This window comes from Archocentrus centrarchus, chromosome 13 (genome assembly GCF_007364275.1).
Source record: "Archocentrus centrarchus isolate MPI-CPG fArcCen1 chromosome 13, fArcCen1, whole genome shotgun sequence".
Taxonomy (NCBI): Eukaryota; Metazoa; Chordata; class Actinopteri; order Cichliformes; family Cichlidae; genus Archocentrus; species Archocentrus centrarchus.
This window is the reverse complement of record NC_044358.1, coordinates 7583072-7609502: the sequence shown is the minus strand read 5'-3', so window position 1 is coordinate 7609502 and position 26431 is coordinate 7583072. Positions and strand designations below refer to the sequence as shown.

The following is a 26431-nucleotide window of genomic DNA, read 5'->3' as shown; positions in this document are numbered from 1 at the left end:
ACCAGACTTCCAAAAAAGCTCAGAAATGGCCAAGCTGCTCTTCACCTCTTGTAATTATTCCACACGTACCGTCAAACCACACAGAGAAATATCACATTAAATATTCCATTATGTACGACCTACCTGAGTTTCTTGGGGAAGCAGGAAGTCCTCAGGTAGAGTCGGTCTTTTCACATTCACATTCCAGTCACATCACTGGCCCCAGGGTTACAACAGGATGACAAGCTAACAAGGATGCCCTCCTACCTGCAGAGAAACAGAGAAGGGAGAGGAAGAGGAGAGCAGGAGGAGAAGAGAGGGGTTGAAATGAGACAAGGAACGAGCGCAGGGACAGAAAGAGAAAAATGTCAACATGTTGCATCATTAATTCATTAGTATTCCTAAAGATTCTTTGCCTCTATTTTCTGTCCCTCCTGTCACTTCTCCTCCCTCCCCACCCCTCCCTTTTCTCTCTATCCATTTCTCCTTCCTCTCTTGCCTTTCCTACGGTGCTGCTTTGCCTCTTTTCCTTTCATCCAAAATCCTCAGCAGGGTGTACAGAAAGGGTGAAGGGAAGCTGCGGAGTGGGTGGTGGTTTTACAGAGGAGCAAATATTAAGCATGAAAATTAAAATACTGACAAATCAAAGTTTTGTGCTCCAGGTTATTAGCTATAAAAAAAAAACATTAATATTGTTAAGTAGAACACTGTGGGCATGAAGGGATATGTGAAGTCCTGCATTCTACCTGAAACAGTTGTAATTTGTGGCATATTTGCATTTAAGAAGCAGAAGCAGTACTCAGACAGTAATCAGCTGACTTTTTTAATCAGTAATAATCATTTGTGCCAGGTTTCAAGAAAAAAATGTCAAATGTGTCACAGTAGTGAAACCTACTTTTAAAGTTATAATCCCATCAAATATCCATCTTCAGACACCTTAATGATTTCAGTAACTGTGTTTCAGATGGATATGTCCAACATGTCCAACATGTGATACCATGTAAGATCTTTCCTTTGCGTCAAAAACTGAGTGTTTGTGTGACAAACTGAAAGCAGTCTCTTTCCCGATGAACCGGGGGATTTTGGAGCTTAAACCTCACTAAAAAATGGCCAAAAACAAATCCTCAAAAAAACTCTGTTCAAAAATGGAAGTCCTACATGCACACAAACCCCAGTCACCTGAGTAGAAGTCCAGGAAATAATTAATGCCACTGCCACCCACTTATTTAATCACCCTGAAAGTGCAGCTTCAGCAAACACATGCATATAATCTATGTATATGCTTTTTTGACTGAAGTACTGAGAGCTCTGCTCTCTCACAAGGTCGCCCTGCTTTAAATGAGCCCATCATTTATAAAATTAACCATTTTTTATTCATTTAAACTAACAAAACAGACTATTGTCTGGATCACTACCATATTGTTATTTTTAAGGGTGAAAAATGTATGCGTGACATACAGTACAATGTAGCACTACATCTGTCCTTCCAGGATTACTGAGACAGCTCTGTCTGATGCTGCAGACATTTATGAGGGTATATAGAAAAATAGAGCTTCACTATTGCTGCAGCTTTAACAAAAGAAAAGAAATGTTTTCAGTAAGAGACAAGACTCCCACTTTTCTCAGCTACAAAAACAGCTTTTATTTTCCTCATCACCGAGTCCACCTACACACCGAAAACTGCCACTGATTGTTCTTTTAAGTTTCTCCTGAGGCATGCTGGGAAATTCACAAAAGTGCTAAGCAGGGTTGATGAGGAAAAGCTGAAGGAATTCAGGTAAAACAAACAAACAAACAAAAAAGAGTAAAATACTTCATACAATAACTTTCAGAACATGACACACTGATATATAATGTTGTGCCAACAAGGTGCCTGAAGGTGGACTTTTTCTCCAAGCTTGATGTCAGGGTGGTGTGGGTGTAGCGTAGGTGACTAGTCCTTTCAGAGACACAGTTACATCACATCATATGCATCCATACATATACAGTACATTTTTCTTAGGCAATACATTTTTACGTGAAGGAACCTCCACTTTCTAAATGCATTAACTTGAATTGTCTCCAGGCCTGCAGGTGGATACTTGTGTTTACTTTGGTTCATTTAGTTTGCATGGTAATAAAAGATAGAAGTTAGGTAATTAAACAAGGTGATAAAATGAAGCCATAACTGACGAATGCGGCAGAAACACAATTTGTGCAGCAGTGATAGATGACAGAAGGAGCCGGGCTGTAATAACGGCGGCTTCAAAACAAAAAGAACAGAATTTGATAACAAAATCCAAATGGCTTTAAAACACAGCGTGATGGACGATGGCAGAAAAACAACAGCGTTCATAAAAAATAAGCAGAAAAGAACATGAATAACAGAGATGAAGCAAAACTGTCCCAAGGGGGAGTTGGTGGAAACGAGTGGGAGGAGGAAGGAGGAAGAGGCTGAGTGTTTCATCATGGGGGGAAGCTTTGAGCTGTTTTGTTCAGACACTAGAAAGCAGTGAATTTCAGCAATGACAGGAAGCTGTCTAACCAGACACTGAAGAAAACAGCAGATATGTGGAGAGAACAGGAGATCAGGGAAACTCAGATTCAGTGTTGCATGCCCAAAACAATGCAGCAGTGTTTGTGTCAATAAAAGAAGAACAAGAATTATTTCATTGACATTTTATCTGTTATATTATCAACAAGTTTCAGTGAATTAGCTCTGCCAAAGAGCTCCGTTCAACAACCCCTAAAACACATCTGCAAGGTTGCACCGGGTGGTGGTTTCATCATTGCCACGAACACACACGCTTAATTTAATTCAGCCCACATACATAAACCTGCTATCCCAAACATGACTTAATTCATGCTGAAAGTAGCATTTAATGAGGGCAGTTTTTGCTCCATTTCAGCAGGATTTGTTGAACCCTATAATTCCAACAGTTTTAGCGGAACTGACATTTAGGGCTCAGAGAATTTATTTACTTAGACGACTGCAAATAGCAAGTCTTATTCCTCTAACAAAACAAAAGCAAAAATCTCAGGGACACGTGTACCTCACATCAATTCATATTATTTGTCAAATATTTCCATTATAAATGCTTCAAAAGGCCCCAAACACCACAAACCTGAACACATACTCAAATTAGTGGAGGTCAGGCCAGCAGACAGCCAGCAGCTACAGCTGTGTGTGTCAGCACACACCTGTCAGTCACCCAGAGCTGATATAAGGTACAAGCTATCCATAAAGTCCCAAAACATTTTTGGACTCTGGAAAAGAGATTTTTGATCTCAATGGGACTTTCCCCTGGATAAATGATTATATAAGTGAATAAGTGTTAATGATTAAATATTAAATTAAGTATTACTATACATATGTTTATACTAGAATACCATGGTAAACTGTACGGCATACCTGTCAAGTCTCCCATTTTGGCCGGGAAACTCCCGTATTTTACCCCTCTGTCCCGCCGTCCTGCCGCTCCAAACTGAATTCTGTCTCTAGCCTCGCGAGAACTGCCATCTGCAGTAGCCTGGGTGGCAGTTCTTCCAAGGTTAGTGTTCCCGGGACAATAACTGGACCTTGGTTGGGCGCAGCGTTGCCAATTAGTGGCTTTTCAATTCAATTCAATTCAATTTTATTTATATAGCGCCAAATCACAACAAACAGTCGCCTCAAGGCGCTTTATATTGTGGGTAAAGACTAGGGTTTAATATTTTTCCCGAAAATGACATGAATCAAATCCCGGGAAATGACGAGCCATTTCCCGGGAATCCCGGGAAAAAGTTTTTTTTTTTTCTTTATTTTAATTAGGCCTTCTGTAGCCTGTGTCGGCCTTAACCTATTGTGATATTGTAGAGGTAGCTTTCCAGCTATGTCCTGTTATGCCCAGTAGGGGGTAACGTCGGCTTGATTAACACAATAAAACCTACATCTCAGCATTTGAGTGCTCGAGCTATGCGGTGTTGTGTCGTTCCTCAACACTCCCTTAACAAATATAATTCGAATATTCCTCCATTGTACATGGAATTATACCAAGCTATTTTACAACTGCTGGTGCAAAACAATACGGTTCATCTCCACAGCATTGATAAAGGCTCAGCCACGCTGTCGTGGCGACATCTGTTGCGCTATATCTCCACCAGTGGAACGCTGTAATAGTCATTGAAAAGTTAACTACCGTACTACACTATAATATGGCATAACACAGGGCCTTGAGTAATGCACTACGACTTGGTCATTGCCATTCTGGCAACAACAAATTTATAACACCGTGTCTGAGGGTTAAAGTAGGTTCGCTGTGAATCGTCTATTGAAAAACTGGCCAATCCATATAGCCTAAAAAATATACATTTTCCTCAACTCCATTTTAAAAGCGAAATATGTTAAAGCAATCTATTTCATGATAATTTCTTCACACATTAGGCCCGTATCCTAATTCATGATTGTTAGTAAGCGGCTGCAAACGAGGAAAAGAAACACTCGAAGTTAAACAGATATTTCTTTATTGTTCAGGGCAGGCATATTTTATAGGCTATATAATGCAATATAACAATATATAATAATATAGAATTATATAATACAAAATACCTTAGGGTAAACACATTGCCTACGATTTCAACAAATTAAAGAGGAAAAAAGTACAACTGTGTAATACCTCTATTAAAACGCTTGAGATGAAGGCTGAAGCCTTAAACGGAGGCTGAACGTGCCTGAAATGAAGAGTAATGCTTTTCGCATTAAACGAACCCTTCTCTCAATATTTCCTTAAATTTAACTTTCTGAAGCTTTCTAAATCGACGCGCGCGACTTTTTTCCCGGTTTCCCGTCTAACGTTTCCCGGGAAACGGGAAATGGTTCTGATCGCATTTCCCGGGAATCCCGGATCCCGGGATTAAACCCTAGTAAAGACCCTACAATAATACAGACCCTACAGTGACTGTTTTTTTTCCAAAAAGCGACTAGCGACAAGTTTAGCGCCTACCCGTTCACATCCCTGGTGATTTATCAACTTTTGAGACAGCCAACAGCGAGTTTTCTTTTCATCCATCCATCCATTCACTTCCGCTCATCCTGTTCAGGGGGGGGGGGGGGGGCGTGGCTGGAGCCTATCCCAGCTGTCATAGGGCGAGAGGCAGGGTACACCCTGAACAGGTCGCCAGCCTGTCACAGGGCCAACACAGAGAGACAAACAACCATTCACACTCACATTCACGCTCACATTCACACCTATGGACAATTTAGTGTAGCCAATTAACCTAACCCCAGTAAGTGCATGTCTTTGGAATGTGGGAGGAAACCCACGCAAGCACGGGGAGAACATGCAAACTCCAGACAGAGAGAGGGAGAGGCCTGGGCCAAGGTGGAATCAAACCCAGGCCTCTCCAGATGGTATTCTAACTGTGAGGCAGCAGTGCTAACCACTGCGCCACCGTTCTTTTTTTTTTTTTTTTTAAAGCCTGTCATGTCTGGCAGTTTTCGCAATCGGAATATGATCCAAATGCTCTGGTGTAGCAAACATATTTGCTTTTCCAAGAATAGCTCTGTAAGCGAGTTTTCTTACACAAGTTGTCAACAGTGACCCAGATAAAGGAGGAGGGTTGAATGTAGCTAGCTACATTTGCACCCAACATAAGTGTTTTCGTTAAATTTGATATTCTAACATTAAACAATTCGAGACAAAACTGATTTATGTAAAGTGGGTCTAGGCAAAGCATTAAAGTTATGAAGTTATTTCATAAAGTTCATTTGTAGATGTTATTCCTCTCTCCTACAGCCTCACTACTGCACATGACCAATTATGCAAATTAGGTGATGACATCATACAGCAACTGCTTTTTCAGCAGAAAATTTCCCTTATTTTTAAATACAAAACTTGACAGGTATGCTGTACAGATTTTCAGATTACTGTCTACTGAGACAAAAAAGTTCATGTATTTTAAAGGTGTTGTAACTGTGTTGGTGTAGGGGTCCTTTGTCTTCTTCCATTGGTTTGGGAAAAAGATTTAAGTTAAATTGATCTAAATGTGGTTATTCTTGCATGACCACATTATGATAAGCCACTTTGATAACCTCATTTACAATGTGGTTATCAAAGTGTTGTAATGTCACCCTTCTCCCCCATTTAATAAAATAATAGTACAGTGAAATATGCACCAATGGTGCACTCTGGAAGCTAAGAAGCATGTCTTTTAGCATGCCTCTTCATATAAAGAATGAGAGTAAAGCTTTGGCTCGAAGAACAGGGTTTATGTGAAGTTACATTTCGACATTTATGTGCTACGTTCTTGGAAAGAGGGCTGGATTAGTAAACGGATTACCAGGCATGTAGACAAACAGGTTACATCAGAAAGACCTAGGGATGATCAGAAATGACAGAGGGGGAGTGATGCAGGAAGTGGAGTAAGCCTCACAACAGGTGATAAGGCTGAAAGAGGAGAGCTGGAGCGCAGTGAGCAGCACACAGGTGTCTCACCGTGTGTCTTCTCATCCCTACACCGGTCAGCACTTCTGACTGACAGCTGGATTAGCATTAGCACGACCACACAACACAGGCACATGGATTAGCACGGCCCAGTGCTACACAAAAAGGGATTAGCCTTAGCACGAGCTAATGCTGCAGGCTAAGAGATTAGCACTAGCTAAAGCATGGCTCCGAGCTACAGGAGAAAAGATTAGCTACGTATATGTGGCTTCATGCTGAGCCACTGTAGATGATCAAGAGCCTACAGGACCAAATGGCATCGGATTTTAATGTCAACTGTGGAAATGTAGGGACCGAAAATGACAGCACAGCTCCATGTTGTAGCTCCACCAAAACACAGTTAATTACTAACAGGAATAATAATGCAACAACTACTGTAGAAATGCATGTTTGAGGATAAAAACGGATCTGTTTAAATATACTTTATAAATTTATGGCTAGTGATGCAAAAACTTTATGTGAACTGTATCAAATCTGAGATTAGAGTGTTTCACTTGTTCTTGTTACAGTAGGTAAAGATCAAACACTTGTTGAGCATTGTCGGGAGAGCTAAGTTAAAACTAAGACAAAATACAAAAGCAGGCTGTGAAAAATAAAGCATTTTCCATGAATCAACAGCATGTAGAACCACTTTTAGCAGCAATAACTTGATTCAATCAATTTCTGTATGACTATCAGTCTCAGTTTTCCCGCTCTTCCTTACAGTATTACTTCACTTCATTGAGATTTCCAGGAATTTGTTTAAGCACAGCTGTTTTAAGGTCCTCCCACAGACCTCGACCTTGGAATCATTGTCCAGTTGCATGACCCAGTTTGGGCCAAGCTTTACCTGCTGAACAGATGGCCTCGCATTTGACTCATGAATACTTTGGTATACAGAAGAGTTCACGGTCGAATCAAGGTGCAAGGTACCCAAGCCTATGGCTTCAAATCAAGCCCGTATCATTACCTGTCCACCACTGTGATTGATAGTTTGGGTTCGGTGTTTGTGCTGATAGACTGTTTGGTTTTTGCTAAGTTTCTGCTTCGGTCACACTTGCCGATGTATTAAACATTATAAATCTCTACTTTGGTGTTGTTTGACCAAAGGACATTGGTCCAAAAGTCTTGCATCATTTTTTTTTTTTAGAGAGAAGTGACTTTCTTCTGGCAACCCATCCAAACAAGCTACACTTGTTCAGTTCATTTCAATTTTATTTGTATATCCCAACATCACATATAGAGGTTTCACAAAGGGCTTCACAGACATATACAGTCTTTTTCTTATTGCACTGTTATGAACTTTAACATTTAACATGCTAACTGAGGCCTGTAGAGTCTGAGATGGAGCTCTTGATTTTTTTTTTTTTTTTGCAGTTTCTCTGAGCATTGCACGGTCTGACCTTGAGGTGAATTTGCTGGGACATCCACTCCTGGGAAGATTGGCAGCTGTCTTGAATATTTTCCACTTGTAAATAATCTTTCTCACTGCAGAATGATGGACTTCAAATTGTCAGAAGGATGGGCAGCAACAATTGCTTTTTTTAAGATCACTGCTGATGTCTTTCCTCTTCAGCATTGTGTTAACGCACACCTGAATGCTTCAGACCAGCAAACTGCCAAAATGTTTGTTTTATTAATTTATTTTTTAAGTGGTTAAACTTGCTTATGAGCAATTAATGAAGTGAAGTGCACTTGATTACCAGCACCTGGCTGCTACTTACCCTCTTAATTGCTATGGAAGCAGTAAGAGTTTACACTGGCTAAACTTAACACAAATAAGTATCAGAAGCAAGATGATATTTTTGCCATCAAAAACTTAAAAGTAACACAGCAGCAATCTTAATTCCCGCCATTAATGCTGCTTACAGCGTGTTATTTTGGTCTTGCAGATCCATGGTTACATGAACGTACAGCTTGATGTGGTCAAAGGTGTTGCACAAATGAGATTATGATTCATTAGCACTAACACCAGGACCCGAGGCCTGAGAGCAGAACATCGCACAGTAACAAGATTATCAGTTGTTCACTTCACCTGCCACAGCGTTCACGTTGTGGCTGACTGGTATGTATTCACACAGTTGATTAAAAAATCATTTTAACATGTTTTTAGGTGCTATTCTTAAAACCCAAACCTTAGTAAGAGCATTTCAGCTGCTGTAGCACAAAGCACGAGCTGCACCTTTCTGTAATATTTTCTCCTGCTTGCCTTCCATCTGAACGCTCTCTCTGGTACAGATTGTGGTGCTTTGCTGTGGTCTAATGAATCCTGGCACGTGGGTCACTCAGTCGTTTAATGTTGCCTCGTTCTCACATTTACCAGATGAAGCCTTTAGTAAACTGCTGATTATCCAAAATACAAGTGCACGTGTGTGTGCACACATTCCACGAGTGTAGTCTCTTTATGATCAACAGTCTAATCATTAAAATTTATAGTTGCAAAATGAGACCGAAGGGTTTCCTTAATGGTTGAAGGTGTCAAGAGAAGATCATAAAGTTGTTGGACAGTCCACATGCAGACATTTACATGAAAATAAACATTACTGTGAACTAACCATCAGCAGTTTGGATATTCCTGTCTGTTTATTTTGTCAGCATAAATGGCTTTCCACATGACATAATGAATGGCATTAAATAGATCATAATGGGAAATGTAAAGCAATAATTTAATTTACTGGTGAGTTGTTTACAGGTGGGTACAATTAGACTCAAGCCAGTCTTTCCCCTTCTGATCATCAGCATAGATACCTGAGATCTCACCCTTGATCTCGCTCACTGACTTCATCTCTCTTGCAAACCGCTTCAGCTCAGCATCCAAGTTGCAAACTCAGAGAACGTACATACACATAGATGTCCGCACGCAGAGACTGACAGAGGCTCGCACTATCAGATACACTGCAGTCATGTAGGGCTGTTTGAGTCCATGTTACTGAATCATTATTGTAATGAGATGTGCATTCACTCACATTATTTACAAGTGTTAGAAGGGATCCTGTCATGTTGCGAGATCCTGGGCGAAAACAAATCTCATATTACTTAAGCACCAGTGTGCATTTATATCTTATCTAGACATTTTCTGTTATGAATGTGTACATGACTCTGGAAAGTAATAGTGACACACAGAGACCGAGGGTTTATCTGTGTTTCAGTGCACGATTGCAGCCTGTATAACTGCAGATTTCAGAGCATTGTGCTTGTTCAATAATAATCTTTATAAACTGATTTCTGTGGGCAAATATGTCACCTGTAAGCAGGAGTAAAGATTTTTTGCATCAGAAGCTTTTTAGTTTCACAGCAATACAGCTTCATTAGCAGCTCAATGCAGAGCTGCTTTGATTGCCATCCCATCCAACCAGAGCACTGAACAAATGCCATAGTAATTCACACTGTGGATACAGGATAAACCAGTAAAAATGGTAACAGTGTAATTGCCTCACATGTTTCTCAGTTCAGCTCCCATAGATTTACATACGGGATTCTGTATGTATCATGTCTCTCATACTGAAGTGAAGTTGAGCACAGAGATAAGATATCTCCAGCAGGATGAATGTTTGCTGCTGAAAAGGACAACAAACACTAAAACATCTGCTTCTGGTGATGATCTCAGTCCAGGAACAATTTTCAAACCTAGAAAATGAAATAAGGCTTTGTTTTAGGACAGAAAAAGGCTGCTGTGCCTGTGCTTCCATACAAAGAAAAGCAAAACATCGCCAGTCTTAACTCTGCAACTCAGATAACTGAGAAAAAACACTGTAAAAATAAAACAGCTACACCGTCTTCAACTAAGTGACTGTAGCGGACAGACAGCCTGAATACTTGAGCGCATTCAGGCTGATTCTTTGTTATCTACTTTCAGCTTTGCTTGCTAAACCACAAAATACATGTGAAAACAAAAGTTTTTATAAGTCTGAGCTACAAGAATCAGGAGCAAACATTTGAAATGAAAAGCAGAAACACGGGTTGGTTCTCTTTAAGAGATGTTTGCCATCAGACATCTGAAAGCGCTCAGAGCCTTATTAACGCTCCCCGGGGCTCCCTCAATGCACAGATCAGGTGTTCAGAAGCTCATCAATCAGCACATTTTTTTGAGTCGGCTACTTTAATGAACAGGGCATGCTGAGAAACATGATCAACTCATAACTGTCTGATTTACACATAGTGGCAGTGTGCACGTATGGGCACATGTGCACGTACAGAGACTCTTGAGAGAACACATGCACATAAACAGAGAATAACTGCTCATCCAATCAGGAAGTCTGGATATCAGCATCACAATAAATCTAAGATCTCATTGATCAGGAAAGTGGTTTGTCCAAAATCTTTACAAAGCTCATTAATTAAGATGCCTTATTGTTGCTATTTATATGTCCCTGAATATACCTGATCAATTAGCTAAGTGGACAATTTCATAAGCTGTTTGCATGAACATTTCAGATCATCAGACTCACATATATGGAAAATAAAGTCTTTCCACAAGGCCACTAGCACCAGAAACCTGGCAAGGCATACAGAGTGTCACAAACTCCTGCCTGTAACAATGATGTGGACTCAGTAACTTCTTTGGGTGGTTTGAAGCACTAAACAGTGCTCCTGTGAAAAAAAGCTGTTCCCCCACCAGGACGAAAAAGCACTCTGTCTGGACACAGCTGATCTGTGGAGTACTCTGAGGACCTGGGCGGGTGCTCGGGGGATGTGCAGATCAGCTGGCTTACATCCTAATGGACATTTTTAACACCTCACTGGATCAAGTTCCAACATGTTTCTGGACCTTCATCCCTGTGCTGAAGAAACCCCAAATCACCTCACTCAGTGACTCCCAGCCTGTTGCACTCACTCCCATTACATTGAAGTGCTTTGAGATTAAGGAGCACATGGCCTCCAGACTCCCTCCCAAGTTTGACCGCTTCCAGTTTGCCTACTGTCCAAACCGCTCCATCTCCTCCACTCTTTACTTGCATACCTGGAGGAGAAGAACACCCATTCCTGATCTTCAGTGTTTAACACACCATTTCGCACTATCTGGTGGACAAACTGTGCTTCAGCACCCCACTGTGCAACTGGCTGCTTGGCTTCCTCACTGAAAGACCACAGCCAGTGTAGGGTGGAGAGAACACCTCCAGGGTCATCTCCTTCAGCACAGGCTCCCCTCAGGGCTGTGTTCTGAGCCCTCTGCTGTTCACCATCATCAGGGCTGACAGCAACCACACTGTGAAGTTTGTGGCTGACACAACATTGGTGACCTACAGACAGGAGGTGAAGCAGCTGGTGGGCTGGTGCAGAATCAACAACCTGATCCTGAACTTGGACAAAACTAAGGAAATTATTGTTGATTTCAGGAAGAACCAGCCCAGCCACGCTCCACTTCTCATCGACAACGCGACTGTGGAGGTGGTCAGCAGCACCAAGTTCTCACAGATGATCTCACCTGGTCTGTGAACACTGCATCACTGGTCAAAAGGTCACTGCAGCCTCTGCAGGATGAGGAGAGCCCACCTGCCCCTGCCCATCCTCACTACATTTCACAGGAGCACCATAGAGAGCACTGTGAATAGCTGCATCTCTGTGGGTGTGGAGGCTGCAGTGCGTCTGACCGGAAGTCTCTGAGGAGAGTGGTAAGAACAGCAAAGATAATCATTGGGACTTCTGTCCCTTCCACTCAGTGCATTGCACCCAAAAGCTGCGTATCTCATGCCAGAACCATCATCAGTGACTCCTCACACCCCCACCATGGACTGTTCTCCCTGCTGGCCCCTGGAAACGGACTAGTTCTTATATAGCGCTTTTCTACTCAGTCAGAGCACTCAAAGCGCTTATACAACACGTTTTTTACATTTACCCATGCACACCCATTCATACAAGCACTTCCATGTTAACTAAGCTAAGTGCTTTTTAATTATATAACATCCACACACATTCACACTCCGACGGAACGGTCGGAGAGCAACTTGGGGTTAAGTATCTTGCCCAAGGACACATTGGCATGTAGCCTGGAGTAGCCAGGAATCGAACCCCTGACCTTCCGATCAGTAGGTGACCTGCTCTACCTACTGAGCTACAGCCACCCCTGGAAAGAGGCTCTGCAGCACTCGGTGCAGGACCACCACGTTCTGCTTTTCCCCCACATCATCAGACTGCTGAACTCCACAGGTCACTTTTACCATTGCACTTTATAATATTTTTGCTGCTATATATTATATCTATTTTAGCATAGATTTTTTTTCATCCCATGTTGAGTCAGCTGTTACAAAATGTTGCTCCCTGTACACTTGCTGTGTACTGAATGATCATAAAAGTCTGTCTAAAGTCTAAAGATGCTCATTTTGATGTCTTGTTCATAGCTTTATCTTTTCATCATTTTAAAGGAAGATTTTGGCCATCCAGAAGATTAACACAGATCCATCATGGATATGACAGACACCATGTAAGCCTGTGTTAATCTGTTGACTGATCATGTAATGCACTGACCATTTAATACACAGGTTCAAGGTTCAGTGCATTGTAACATGGTTAGCGTCATGAAAGAGGGGAGAGATTAGTCAAATTAATCCCTCCACATTTTCATCTGTGTCACTGGAGTGACAGCACACAGTAATAACAGTCATAGATGAAATAAGAATGAGTTTACAGTAAGTGCATAAAAAGCTATGACGAGGTTGAGAAAAATTCAAAAAGACACACTGCAACACTCAAATGGCAACATGACCCAAGTAAAAAGTGCAACCACAAAGTGTCATGACTGCCAACAAGGAGCACAAATGATACCTGAAATAAATGCAACCATCTCTCCGGTGCATCAAAACACCAACTCTTCAGCTTGAACTGCATTTCAGGGAAGAGGACAAAGTCACAGTGAGTCATATGTGGTGAGAGTGGCAGCAGGTATGCAAAGATTGTTTCGGTGTGGCCACAAAACTCCCATTTTTTTAATGCACTCTTAACAGGTGCACAGTGGTATGTACAGCAGGTCAGGCGGTTCCCTCCAAACATTTTGACACGTCAGGATGTACAACTGAAAACCAGAGTTCCAACGCACAGCCTCATAGATGCCAGAAACAAATATAACAAACACCACCTCCAAGCTTGGGCAGTGTGAACTGCTGTGTGTTCTCTGGGCTTAGGTGGAGACCCAGCTCTGATCAGCTGCGATGATCCTCAACATGAAGAGATCATATATTCTGAATTCATGTTTTGTTTTTAAATGGTAACTATCTGAAAAACTCAGGGTGACAGAGGGTGAATTAAGGCTACAAATAAAGTGGGACATTGTTGAGTTTGCATTAATAAAAACACCAACACAATTACAAATGTTCACCTCCAATCCCAACCAACAATTTATTTTCTTCTAGCTACAGAACCACCTACAGAACTTTCTCCTCCTTGGGTCCCATCTCCTCCGTCCTTGTCTCCTTGCAGGGATCATCTGTCTACCTGCAGTGAGCTGTCTGAACTGACTGATAGCTGAGTGTTTGATAGTGTCGGGTTTGATTTCCAGGGTCTTGTTATCTGTCACCTAGATGAAGGGGGAACTCAATCTCAGTTTCAGCCACAAAATTGCTTTACAGGGAAACGCCCTTCATCATGGAATCAGCACGAGTGGCGCCTCTGTCACTGCATACAAACCAACAACCTGCCATTAGTCAGCGTCAGTCGGTGTCCAAGTGTGTGTTTGTGTGTGTGCTTCTTCACAGAAGTATGTGTAAGACAGACAGTGAGTGAATACATACTTATGGCATTTACCAGCATCAGTGTGCACGTTTGTCTGGCTCAGAGGGATGCTGTGAGTGAGTGCACGGGGTTTTTGTGTGAACAACAACTGCTGCATGCTGACATGTAACCATCTTAATTTAGAGAGCATTCAGAGGAGGGGTGGTGATGGAGCGAGTTACACATTCGTCAGGCAGGATATCATGCTTCATGTCTTCAGGTTCAGAAAGACTTTTGAGGTTTGGGTTTAAATAGGCCCCTTCACAGCATTAATCCTGCACACTGAAAAATTATGCCTTTGCACAGAAATGTGACACCAAGATGTCCTTGTGGTGTCCTTCACAGGCTTCCATTTCTGACGTGGGAATGAGAAGCACCTCAGAAGTGCCGTATCCCGGTGCATGTCAGCGCCAGCACTACAGGACAGCTTGTGAAGATTCCAGCAACTCTGACAAAATAACATTATGACCTGCCCTGCGGTGTTGTCCTCTCTGTCATCAGACTGGCTGCAGGTAAATCTATCAGAGCCAGCCTCCATTTTTCTGCTTCTGTGTGTGTCTAATAACTAGAATTCAGAGCCGAGTTGCAGCTGGAGACTGAGCAGGCCCAGACTGTGCTCCAGCGTGAAGGAGACATCTGTCCTCAACAGGACCATGATAAGTATCACCAGTGACCGAATCCTCCTGTTTCTTCTTTCTTTTCATGATCTCGCCTTAAATGATTTCTTCCCAAAATGTCATTTTTTCATCCAACTTATCTGTTACACCTTCTTTCCTCTGAACTCATATGTCTCTTATTCATTTATCATCTGTATATTTAACATCTTCTCCTCTGCATCCTTAATTCTCTTCTTCCATATTTTCCCCACATAGCTAACATCTATTCCTACCTTCCTATCACTTCACCTTCTCTCCTGTCATTCCTTCTCTGCATGTTTCCTTTCCTGTCCTCTCACACCTATACCAATGTCTCCCCATCCTCCTATTCACTCCCCTCCCTCCCTTTCCCCCCATGAGTTATAACAGATAAGTAAGGAGTTATCTTAAGCTCTGCTCTTCTTCCTCGAAAGTAATTTGGCAGTGGGTTGCTAAGTCACCCCCCACAACTGTCACCCAGCAACAGACTCTATCACAGAGCGACCATCTATCTCCATTTGTCCCCCAGCCCGTTTAAATCCAGCTGCTGCCTAACACACAAGCACTGAGAAAGGCATGCAGCACAAATGCACAAATCCACTGTGTGTACGTGTCTGTGTGAGTGTGTGTGTGTGTGTGTGTGTGTGTGTGTGTGTGTGTGTGTGTGTGTGTGTGTGTGTGTGTGTCTGTAAACATCTGGTCTCAGTATGGGGAAATATGAAGCCAATATGGAGTCTTAAACTTGCATTCTTTCTAATGGCCAGCAGGTGATTCCACCAGCAACTAAACATTTTGAGTTGTTAGTTCAATGTGAATTTGATTTATACAGTAGCTTTCATTGCAACTCAATGTGCTTAATATAAAAGATAAAAACATAAAACCTTTTAAGCTCTACTATCACTCAAAGAAACAAACTTTACAAAGAAATAAAATACAGGAAGCACACATGCATGTGCGTGTAAACACGCACAGATACACACGGGCATACACACACGCACGCACACACACGCATGCATGCACACTGTTATTAACACACTGTGAGCCTGTGAGAATAAAAAATAGTTACAGATATAACTGATCTCAGGTCAGCAGGCAGCATGTTCCAAAGAACAGGACCACAGTAACTGAAAGCACCCTCAGCACACTTATGGGCTCGACACACGGGGAGCGACAAACGACAGCGACGAATGGGTCGCATCGCCACTGGGGTGAAACCGAACACACGGGACGCGATAGGGACGGCAGCTTTGCGAATCGCGCTCTTACGTCACTCGTCTCCAAGAAATGTGATTGGTTATGAAACTGGAGGGATTTAGACATTTTAAAAGCAGTCCGTGTCAGACACGGCAATAAAGATGAGGAGTCTGAAGATTTTATTGGAACTGACAGAAATCTTGCTGTTAAGTCTCCTCTACAAAAGAAAAAGACAACCTCGCGTTCATCCTATATTAGCACAAAAGTCCTCTCTATCCGTCTGTTTAACGTTAGTCTTGCACCAACACGTTCTCATATGGCTGCCTTTTATGTTTAACTCGATAATCACTGCGTGAAGTGTCATATAATATAGGAAAGTCAAACACAGCTAAAACGATGCTTTCCTTCCTGCTGAAAGTGGTTGCAGACTGCAGTGTGTAGCATACTCTTCGCTCATTTGTCAGTCAATGAAACTCTCGCTGATTGGTTTAGTGCCACGCGACAGCGACAAAAGTAGAACATTTTCCAACTTTGTTGTGTCGCGTCGCCTGGTCGCGTGTGCACGTCTACGTGTACGAGCTCGAAATTTCACATGCACGAATGTCGCCGGTCGCTTAGCTGGAGGAGGGCAAGCGATTGTCGCCTCATCGCACAAGCTCCATAGGAAATGAATGGAGAGCGAGCGACGTCGCTCCCCGTGTGTCGAGCCCCTTAGATCTAATTCTGGGATCTGCACCTGATGACCTGAGAGGTCTAATTGCGTTATAGACATTGAGCAAGCCATAGCTGTACTGATTGGGGGGGCAAACCACTGAGAGCGTTATGAACTAATAAAAGGATTTTAAAGATAATTCTGTGTTGAACTGGGAGCCAACGGTGTGACTGCAATACTGGGGTAATATGTTCAAAATTCTGCTCTGGCAGTAAATCCAGTAAATCCTAAAACTTCTAACTTAAATAAGTTAGAAGATTACAATCTTCTAACTTATTTAAGCAGGAGAAAGCAGCAAATGCTAGTTTGAAAAGAGTTGTTGATATTTACTAAATTATTTATAAAGCAATGAACTACAAATGTGAACAGTTTGATGGGGATGTGATGATGTACAAAAGTAATTGATGAATAACTTCTAGATCTTTGGAATCTACAAGTAAGGATGTGGACACTGTGATTACTGCAAGAGGCTGAGAGATTACCTGTAATATTATAGATTCTGGAAGAAAGTAGAAAATTAATTACATTTAGTTATGAAAGAAATTCAGTCAGTATGGTTTTGGAAGGATTAAACAGTTTATTATTAGATGAGAGTAAAGAAGTGGAATTACACTGATTACTGTTAATCATTGGGAGGTGTAGAATTGTCTGGCTAATTTCATTTCATTGTTGCAGTAGTGACGAACATTTTTTAGATAGATTTCAAAGTCAATTCATAGTTTATTTTTTCTATATTATTTTTTGCCATCTTAACCTTTTTACTATCTCTCCAGGGTGCTTTAGGCAGACCTACTATAGTAACAGTTGTGACAGGAGCAATACGCTCAGTAATTTGAGAAACAGCATCAGATTAACTGTTCATCATTTCATGATCAAATGGATACTTTGAAAATCCACAAATAAACATACCAGCCAAACATTGCTGATAAATCTGTCTGTATTTGTTTTGACGCATGAACCAAATACTTCTAAAAAATATGCAACAATGATCAGAGACAGCAATATCTAGAATATTTGTAACTGTCAAATAAACTGTCCATCAGTTTATTTGGATGGTTTCATTTTGAACCTCATTGACCCACTCATCGAGGTTCAAAATGAAACCATCCAAATAAACTGATGGACTATTTTGTGTTAGAGTTGCTGCTGTTTCAGTGTGAATACTGAAATCACCTGAAATAATAATGCGGTCAAATATTATTGTAATTTTGGAAAAAAAGGTCACCAATTTCATCCAGAAAACCATGTCTCATATTTAGAATAATTTCATTGATCCCAGAGGTAAATTGATGACATGGGGAATGAAGGACTGTACAGGATGCATCTTTATGACGTTAAAAAAGAATTGGGTGCACAAGTTTAAATTAATTTAGGATTTTCTCTAATCCACACAGGGTCAAAGGTATGCATGCATAATGGACTTGCCAAACCTAGCAGCACAGGGTGGAGGTGGTGACAGCGGGCTGCTCAGTCCCACAAGTGAGGGGTGGGTAAACTTACTGGCGAGTGGGGGAAATCCTGTATGTTCAGAATCTGTTTTCAGTTGGAGAGGCTCAGATGGAGGAGGATGATGGAGGAGCTTCCCACCATGTTTTCCCTTATCTGCAGTGGTCCATGGCTCATTTTGGAGCTTGCCCAGGCCTTTGGCTTAGATCCCAGCTGGTTAAAATGGTGAAAAGCTGGGCCTGCAGTAACCACTTGTAACCAATACCTGCCTTTCTTCCATATTCAAGTACAGGCTTTGCTTTTCTCCCAGGGAACTGTAAATTTATTAGAAATAATCATCTGTGAAATACAGTCCATACATACAATCTACAGACTCCATATAGCTTTTAACCAGCTGTAACCACAACCTGTGCAGGTCAAGAGCTCTGCACAGGTAAACTCAGCCCAGGCAGACCAAATGATGCACAATCAAATTTCTCACAGTCTTGGGTCTTTGTCTTTGCTTCACCACTTTTCTTGTAGAGTGTTACGGCAGGATTTAAAACACCATCCATCCATCCATCCATCCATTCACTTTCGCTTATCCTGCTCAGGGTCGCGGGGGGGCTGGAGCCTATCCCAGCTGATTTAAAACACATCAAAATAAATTCCGGTAAGTCAAGGCATCTGTGGGATGTATCTAGTTGGAATTGATTTGAAATCAATATGTCTGCAATGAAGTAGATAATGAGCTAAAACCACATTATCATCAAAAAGATATGGAGCAGAGAAAAGCACCCATCTTGCTGTGCAGCTGCCTGTGATACAAGTGATCAGTGACTAGCTACAAAGCACAAGTCCCACCAAAATCCCTTCACACATGACTGGTAACAATAATCCTGTCGATTATACCTTGGAAATTATTATTTTTTTAAGTAATCACAACTTAAAGACAGGACAGAGTTTATGTGGGGAACTAAAGTGAGTCTCCTTTAGTACCAGTCATTGGATTTCTCAGTTAAAAGTTAGGCTAAGGTTAGGTAAAGGATTAAGCTCAGTACTGTAATGAGGTAATGAAATGTCCTCTGAAATTAGCTTCGAATTTGTAGTTTGTCTGTTTTTTGTTTTTTTAACCCTTTCATGTATGAATCATGAGAACCTCAGTCAGGATGCTTTCGTCAGTGTTTTTATTCCTCAATGCAATTGAAATTTTGTTTATGAACCTATTTTTCACGGAGTTGCACACATGTCCTCCCAGCTGGACACCATGTGTTTGACCTTTGAACCAGAGAAAATATGTATTTAACAAACCAATGACAGAAAATGATACTGCATCTTCAGATTCACTTTAGCTGCTGCTATTATTGACTAATCCTGATCCCGTTACATTCAAATAACAAATAAAAATAACAAAAACAACTTCTCATGACTGGTCAGTAGGTAGCTGTGGTTGTGATGGTGCACAAGCACCCACTGTGCAACTAAAACAAACACATGCATATACAAAAGAACAGCTGTTCAATAGCTGCCCACTGTAGTGATCAACATGTTTAAAAGGGTTAAAACACTGGCATGAACGTACCATATACACATAAACATAAACAGACGTTATTTTCATTCAAAATTAAACCATACAGCGCGCATAAGAACCAAACTACATTGGAATAGGCTCAGATTAAATTTAGAGGAACAGCAGCAATGATACAGTGTAATGCAGAGTACAATAAGACTACAAGAACCTAATAACTAAAGATTAAAAAAAATAAAGTCTGTATGTACACCCACACACACGTGTGTGCATATATATATATACAGTATATATATATATATATATATATATATATATATATATATATATATATATATATATATATATATATATATATATATATATATATATCCTCCTTGCGGCGAGGAGGAGATCCCTTCCTTGAACTCAGCTCGCGGCTGAGCGGAAGTGACGGCTTCCTGCGCAGCGTTTTATTCGGACTTCCACAATAAGATCACGTGGGTTACACCAAACGCAGTTTATAGCATGTAATAAACAACATTCTCAGCTTCTTCCTTACCATATATGGTAGTAAGTATACTGTGGAATGTGCATACGTAACATGGCGTACATAAGACAAGTATCCTATATGTGTTCTGTAGGCTTGAAACAGCCTGCAGGTAACTACAACTTCCTTTGTAAGAAATGTCACCATGTGTTTCCATTTCAAACATGAAAACGACAGTATAATATGTACATAAAACAACTTATAAAAGTATACCAACAGAAGATATGATAATTCATAAGAAACAGAATGGAATTTATACTATAATTCCAACAGGAGGAGGGGAGTCCTAATGATTTTCTCAGCTGTCCTCATCACCCTTTGCAGGGACTTCCAGTGTGAGGCGCTGCAGGCACCTGCCCAGACAGAGATGCAGCTGGTCAGTAGGCTCTCTATAGTGCCCCTGTAGAAGGTGGTGAGGATCGGAGGTGGGAGGCATGCTCTTCTCAACCGCCGCGGGAAGTGCATGTGTCGCTGAGCTCTTTTGACCAGAGCTTCAGTGTGGGTGGACCAGGTCAAGCAGTCTTTTATCTGTACCCCCCAGGTGTTAACTCTTTTGACTCCAGTGTGATTGATGAGGAGTGGTGCATGGCTTGGTTGGCTCCTACTGAAGTCGATAATGGTCTCCTTGGTTTTATTGTCATTCAAGGCAAGGTTGCTGGTTTGACACCAGTTGACCAGGTGGTTCACCTACTCTTTCTAGTCCATGTCATTGTCGTTGTGGATGAGACCCACTACCATTGTGTCATCTGCAAATTTCACAATGTGATTGGTAGTGGACCTGGTGGAGCAGTCATGTGTCATCAGGGTGAACAACAGTGGGCTCAGAACACAGCCCTGAGGGGAGCCAGTGCTCAGGGAGATGACGCTGGAAATGTTGTTGCTCACCCATACTGACTGAGGTCTATTTGTGAGAAAGTCCAGCAGCCAGTTACGCAGTGAAGCCAAGGGGGGCTAGTTTGCTCACCAGGTGCTGTGGGATGATGGTACTGAAAGCTGAACTGAAGTCTAGGAACAGCATTCTCACATATCTCTCCAGATGCTCTAAGCTCAGGTGGATTGTAGAGGAGATAGCATCCTCTGTAGAGTGATTTGAGCGGTAGATGAACTGTATGGGTCGAATGTGGGAGGGAGTCTGGAGGTAATGTGGTCCTTTACCAGCCTCTAAAAGCACTTCATTATGATTGGGGTGAGTGCTACAGGCCGGTAGTTGTTGAGGGAGGAGATTGTGGGATATCTTTAAGATATCTGTGAGAACCTCAGCCTGCTGATCAGCACATTCCTTTTGTACCAGTCCTGGTATGTCGTAGAACATCTGCTGTGTCTAGACAGATTGTCTTCTCATTGGGGCGAGGAATAAATTTCCTCGTAGAGTGATATTGAATGCTTCAAACCTCCCAAAGTAGTTGTTCAGTTCATTGAGAAAGTTGAAGTTGCTCTCACAGGGGGGTGGAGTAGCTTTGTATGCCTTGCCACATACGTCTGGTGTTTGTGGGTTGTTGGAAGAAACCTTGTACTTTCTGACCATCAGTATGTTTTGCAATTCTTATAGCACGGTTCAGCTTGGCTCTAGCAGTTCTAAGTGCTACCATGTCACCGGATTTAAAAGCACTGTTCTGTGCTTTCAGCATTGCACGTACCTCACTGGTCATCCAAGGTTTCTCATTGGCTCGTGGGACAATGTTTTTAGTCACACTAACATCGCACTTCTGGATGTATGCAGACACAGACTCTATATACTCATGATGCAACTAGATGTTGCAGTAAGCCTGATCCAGTGTGTTCTTACCCCTAGTTGCAAATTTCACGTACTGGTGGAAGTGAGGGAGTACAGTTTTCATACTGGCCTGATTGAAGTCTCCAGCTACAATGAAAACTCCCTCTAGATGTGCAGATTGCAAATCATTGATGGAGTGGTAGAGTCCATTTTGGGCTTTTTGGGGCGGGGGGTGGGGGGGATATACAGTACACTACTGTGATGATGATGATGATGATGATGATGATGATGATGATGATGATGATGATGATGATGATGATGATGTTGACAGTGAATTCTCTAGGCAGATAAAAAGGTCTACACTTTATAGTCAGTGGCTCCACGTCAGAGGAGCAGTGGCTTGAGATCTTCACTGCATTATTACACCAGTTGTTGTTGGTGAATACACCCCGGCCCAGGTTTTACCAGGGAGAGAGCTGCTTCTATCTGACCAGAATAGTGTTAGCCCCTCCATGCTAAATATGGTGAAATAGATGGATTCAGCCATGTCTCGGTAAAGATTATGGCACAGCAGTCCCTCACTTCCCATTTTGTTGTTAAGTCCAGCCTCAAATAGTCCAATTTGTTCTCTAAGGACTGAACATTTGCGAGCAGGATAGAGGGAAACTGTGTTCTGCCTGGGTTAGCCTTTTGTTTAGCTGATAGCCCTGCGTGACATCCCTGCTTATGCTTTCTGTCACACCGCTTGGAGTGAGGCACCGCTGCACTACGGGCCATTCGTTGCCGCCGCTGTAGCAGTCTGAAGCTGCATAGAAGTTCCAGAGTGAACGCATCTATGAGTCCCAAACTCTTAAATCCAATAGCTCCTGACAGTGATATATAGGTTTGTGATATCTATGCTGCAGATTTGTAGCAAAACTATGCAGATTCACTGTGTTGTTCGTTTTTAAGTCTCCAATACTAACATGAGCTGTAGCGGCTGCAGCCGAGCAGGGCGCTGCCATCTTTTTTTCTTTTTTTTTAAAAATATATATTTTATATATATTCCTATTAAATGTCTGTACTCTTTTGCATTTTATGTTCAGTTTTAAACTATATTGCAAAAAGCTTTGAGCTTCAAGCATGAGGAACACAGCTGGGGAAGAAGAAATGCAGCAAATAAAGAGTCGGATGAAGAGATAAAACAAGAACAGACTCAAACAGGAGATTGAGAGAAACCAACAGAATGACAGCAAGACAGGAAAAAACACAAAATACAGAGAAAAACAGTCAAAGACAGCAGGAGATGGAGGTATAGCATGATGGAAGTCTACTTTAATGGATATTCTGCATTTGCGTGGTTGTTGCTGGAGGCTTTTGGAAAACCTTGCAAACTGACTGTCAGTGCAGTGAAAGGCAAACACAACAGCAGCTACAATGCCGTGCTGCAGACTGCAAGTTTCATTACATGGACCATTTTCACGAGGATCCACGAGTGCTCAAAGCTTTTTGCTACAGCTCTCAGATGAAGCCCGTTGACTCTGGCCCACCAGGACAGAGAGACACATGTTTTACACCCCAATTCAACTGTTAAGCACTGTTCTACCAGACACCTTAGCTACAGGGAAGAGAAAGCTACACTGAGTAAAGACTTTTAACCAAATGATCCACATTCTGTGTCCCCACGACACAAAACATATTCTATACTAAAATGCCTGTGATGCTCAATATCTACTAGTACGTGTTCTGCCTTCAGTTCCACACAAAGCAGTTCAGTGGGGATCACCTCCCTGTTCTTCAGCGTGCATGTATGAAGAGGCAGAAGCAGAGAATAGTGGCACAGAACAGTACAGGAACTGGTGACATAGATTAAGTCAGATACAGCATGAATGGTGGGCCTCTGATGGAGGTGGGCTGCAAAGTGGCATTCAGATATGCAGCAACTGTGGGAAGGCTAAAATTTGGACATGTAGAGGTAAGCCATAAGGTAAGCCATCAGATGATGTAGGCTGTGGCTGAGCCTGATTTCATGGCCTGCCTGAACTAACACAATGACTGCTTTTCTCACTAATGACTCACAAACTTACACAGCGCAGCCAAAATCCAATTAAAATAAAAATTTGTTGCTCATAAGGGTAGTATCAAAAGCCGTTTCAGGATTACTTTAATTTGGTCAGCAATGATAAATTCTTAAAATTCAGAATGATCATTATTGTATCAAAACACTAATATCACAGTTCTAATGTTGTGTCATAAAGATCTGATTCCCAGAAGTTAACAGCTGTTTACAGATTCTGAAGCTAACATTCACTGAAATTGTAAGAAATCAATAGCAGAAACTTTACAGTAGCTAATATAATAAGGTAATAGAAAAAGACACTGAAGAATGTTATAAAGTTATAAATTCATTCATGTCACTTTAATTGTGTGGACTAAACTTTAAACAGTGACATGGTTTATGATTAGGGGAAAAAAAAAAACAGAAACACGATATTTCAGAGTCATATTGAAACTAATTTTGAGGGATGTGCACTAAATTTATACTGATGTTAGAGGAAGTCTTGTCTAACAGTGGCTAACACTTTCCATGGTTTCAATTCAATGTTGCTGAACACAGTACTTTTTCATTGCTATGCAGAAGATACCCAGCTTTATCTGTCCATGAAGCCAGAAGACACACACCAATTAGTTAAATTGCAGGAATGTCTCAAAGACATAAAGGCTTGGATGACCTCTAATTTACTGCTTCTAAATTCAGATAAAAATGAACAGGGTTCTAAACAGCGGTTGATCGCCCGGCGCTACACCATGCTGAGGCCGTCTTCCGCTGGGCTAAGAATTTCACCGGTTCGCTATCGGAACTCTTTGCTAAAATTTGCAATTAGCAAATGGGTGCACACTCTGCCCCGTCGCCCCAGTTTGATTTTTTTTTTTTCTCCCTGACTCTCTGGCAAAGGACAATTTGGGGCTTCATATTAAACATAAAGCCCAGGAGCTGTGAGAAGCCTTGGAGAAAATACTACAGTTCCCAGCAAAATGATGATGCCTCCTGTTGTTGTAGTTAGTGGCTTGGATTAAAAACATGATAGTTCATGCTGACAACGTGATCTGGTTTATATGCAAAAAGAATTATTGATCTAACTGATCACCGTCACTGCAATTAGCAAGCAGGCACGGCATTTAGCATTTAACATTAGCAAGCTAATTAGCATTAGAAAGTTAATTAGCTTCTGCTTGCTAATGCTAATAATCGGGCCCTATCTTACATTAAATACCTCATAGTACTGTATAATCCCAATACAGCACTTCGCTCTCTGACTGCTGGTTCCTAGGATACTTAAGGGTAGAATGGGAGTTAGAGCCTTCAGCTTTCAGGCCCCTCTTCCTAGCTCCTGTGATGTACTGAGTGTTTCTTCTTCACTCAACTCTTTTCACTCTCTGTGTGTTTATACACCACTCTGCATTTAATCATTCATCTCTGGCTCTCTTCCACTGTGCCTTTTGTCCTGTCTCCCTCCCATCACCCCAAACTTGTCTCAGCAGATGGCTACCCGCCCCTGAGCCTGGTTCTGCCCGAGGTTTCTTCCTGTTAAACGGGTGGTTTTCCTCCCCACTGTCGCCAAGTGCTTACTCAAAGGGAATCATCTGAGTGTTGGGGTTTTCTCTGTATTACTGCAGGGTCTTTACCTTACAATATAAAATGCTTTGAGGCGGCTGGTGTTCTTATTTGGTGCTATGTTAATAAAACTGAATTGAAATGAAAGCCAGATTTTCTTTTTCTTTTCAGTTATTTCAGTGTATCTGCATTGGAGAGTTATCTGTTATAATTGTTTTATATTTTTTAATCCTTCTGCTTTATTTAATTTGTTCTGTGTCATTATTGGTTTGTCTATAATCTAACCTTCTGTTAATGACACCGTCACTGGGAGTTAGTTAATGACCTTTGATTAAAGTGATGATCAATAGGCAGTCACTAGACACGTTTAAATTTTTCACTATTAGCACACTGGTAAATCTCAATGGTGGATGTTTAGCTCGTTCTCTGAGACTGTGCATAGTCCTCAGTTAGAAATTAACACAGCCTCCACCTTGATTTAATTCTCCAGATAAGTTACATATATATGTCTTATTTTTTATTTGCTCTATGTCATGTTCGATATTCTGTGTCTGAATTTGCCTGTGATATATTGTAGCTTCTTTCTCTACTCCTTGTGTCACAGTATCAGCGTGTCTATTCTAATTAGTCCCAGCTCTTTCCTTTAGTCAAAGAACTCATTAGGTCCATCAGATGAGAATGTAATATTTCTGCTAATCCTAAAACCACAGCTTTTAAGAGATTAAAATGCCTTTACAGAAAAGTAATAACACATTTAATATATTTCCACACAGAAGAGCAAACCGTGAATACATTTTAAACACAGTGAGATGACAGTACCATGAGCACTAACATGGTCACGTGGACACTTGCAGTTTTGCTCTTCACAGTAATCACTGTGAAGATCAGGGTGGGGGGCCCTGTATCTCCATGAATGTGGACATGGATGCAGCCAATCAATATTCATTCAGGTACATTTCATTATTCATTATTATAG

General features: G+C 41.5%; 1 protein-coding gene across 1 annotated transcript in view; it reads right to left on the bottom strand.

Moving 5' to 3' along the window:
• The window catches only part of LOC115790204 (leucine-rich repeat and fibronectin type III domain-containing protein 1-like protein), a 474798-nt gene that overhangs the window by 284135 nt on the left and 164232 nt on the right, over window positions 1-26431 (bottom strand). The window contains exon 3 of the mRNA XM_030743914.1: window positions 124-246. The gene's annotated coding sequence lies outside the window, so the exon portion shown is untranslated. The remainder of the gene's footprint in view (window positions 1-123; window positions 247-26431) is intronic.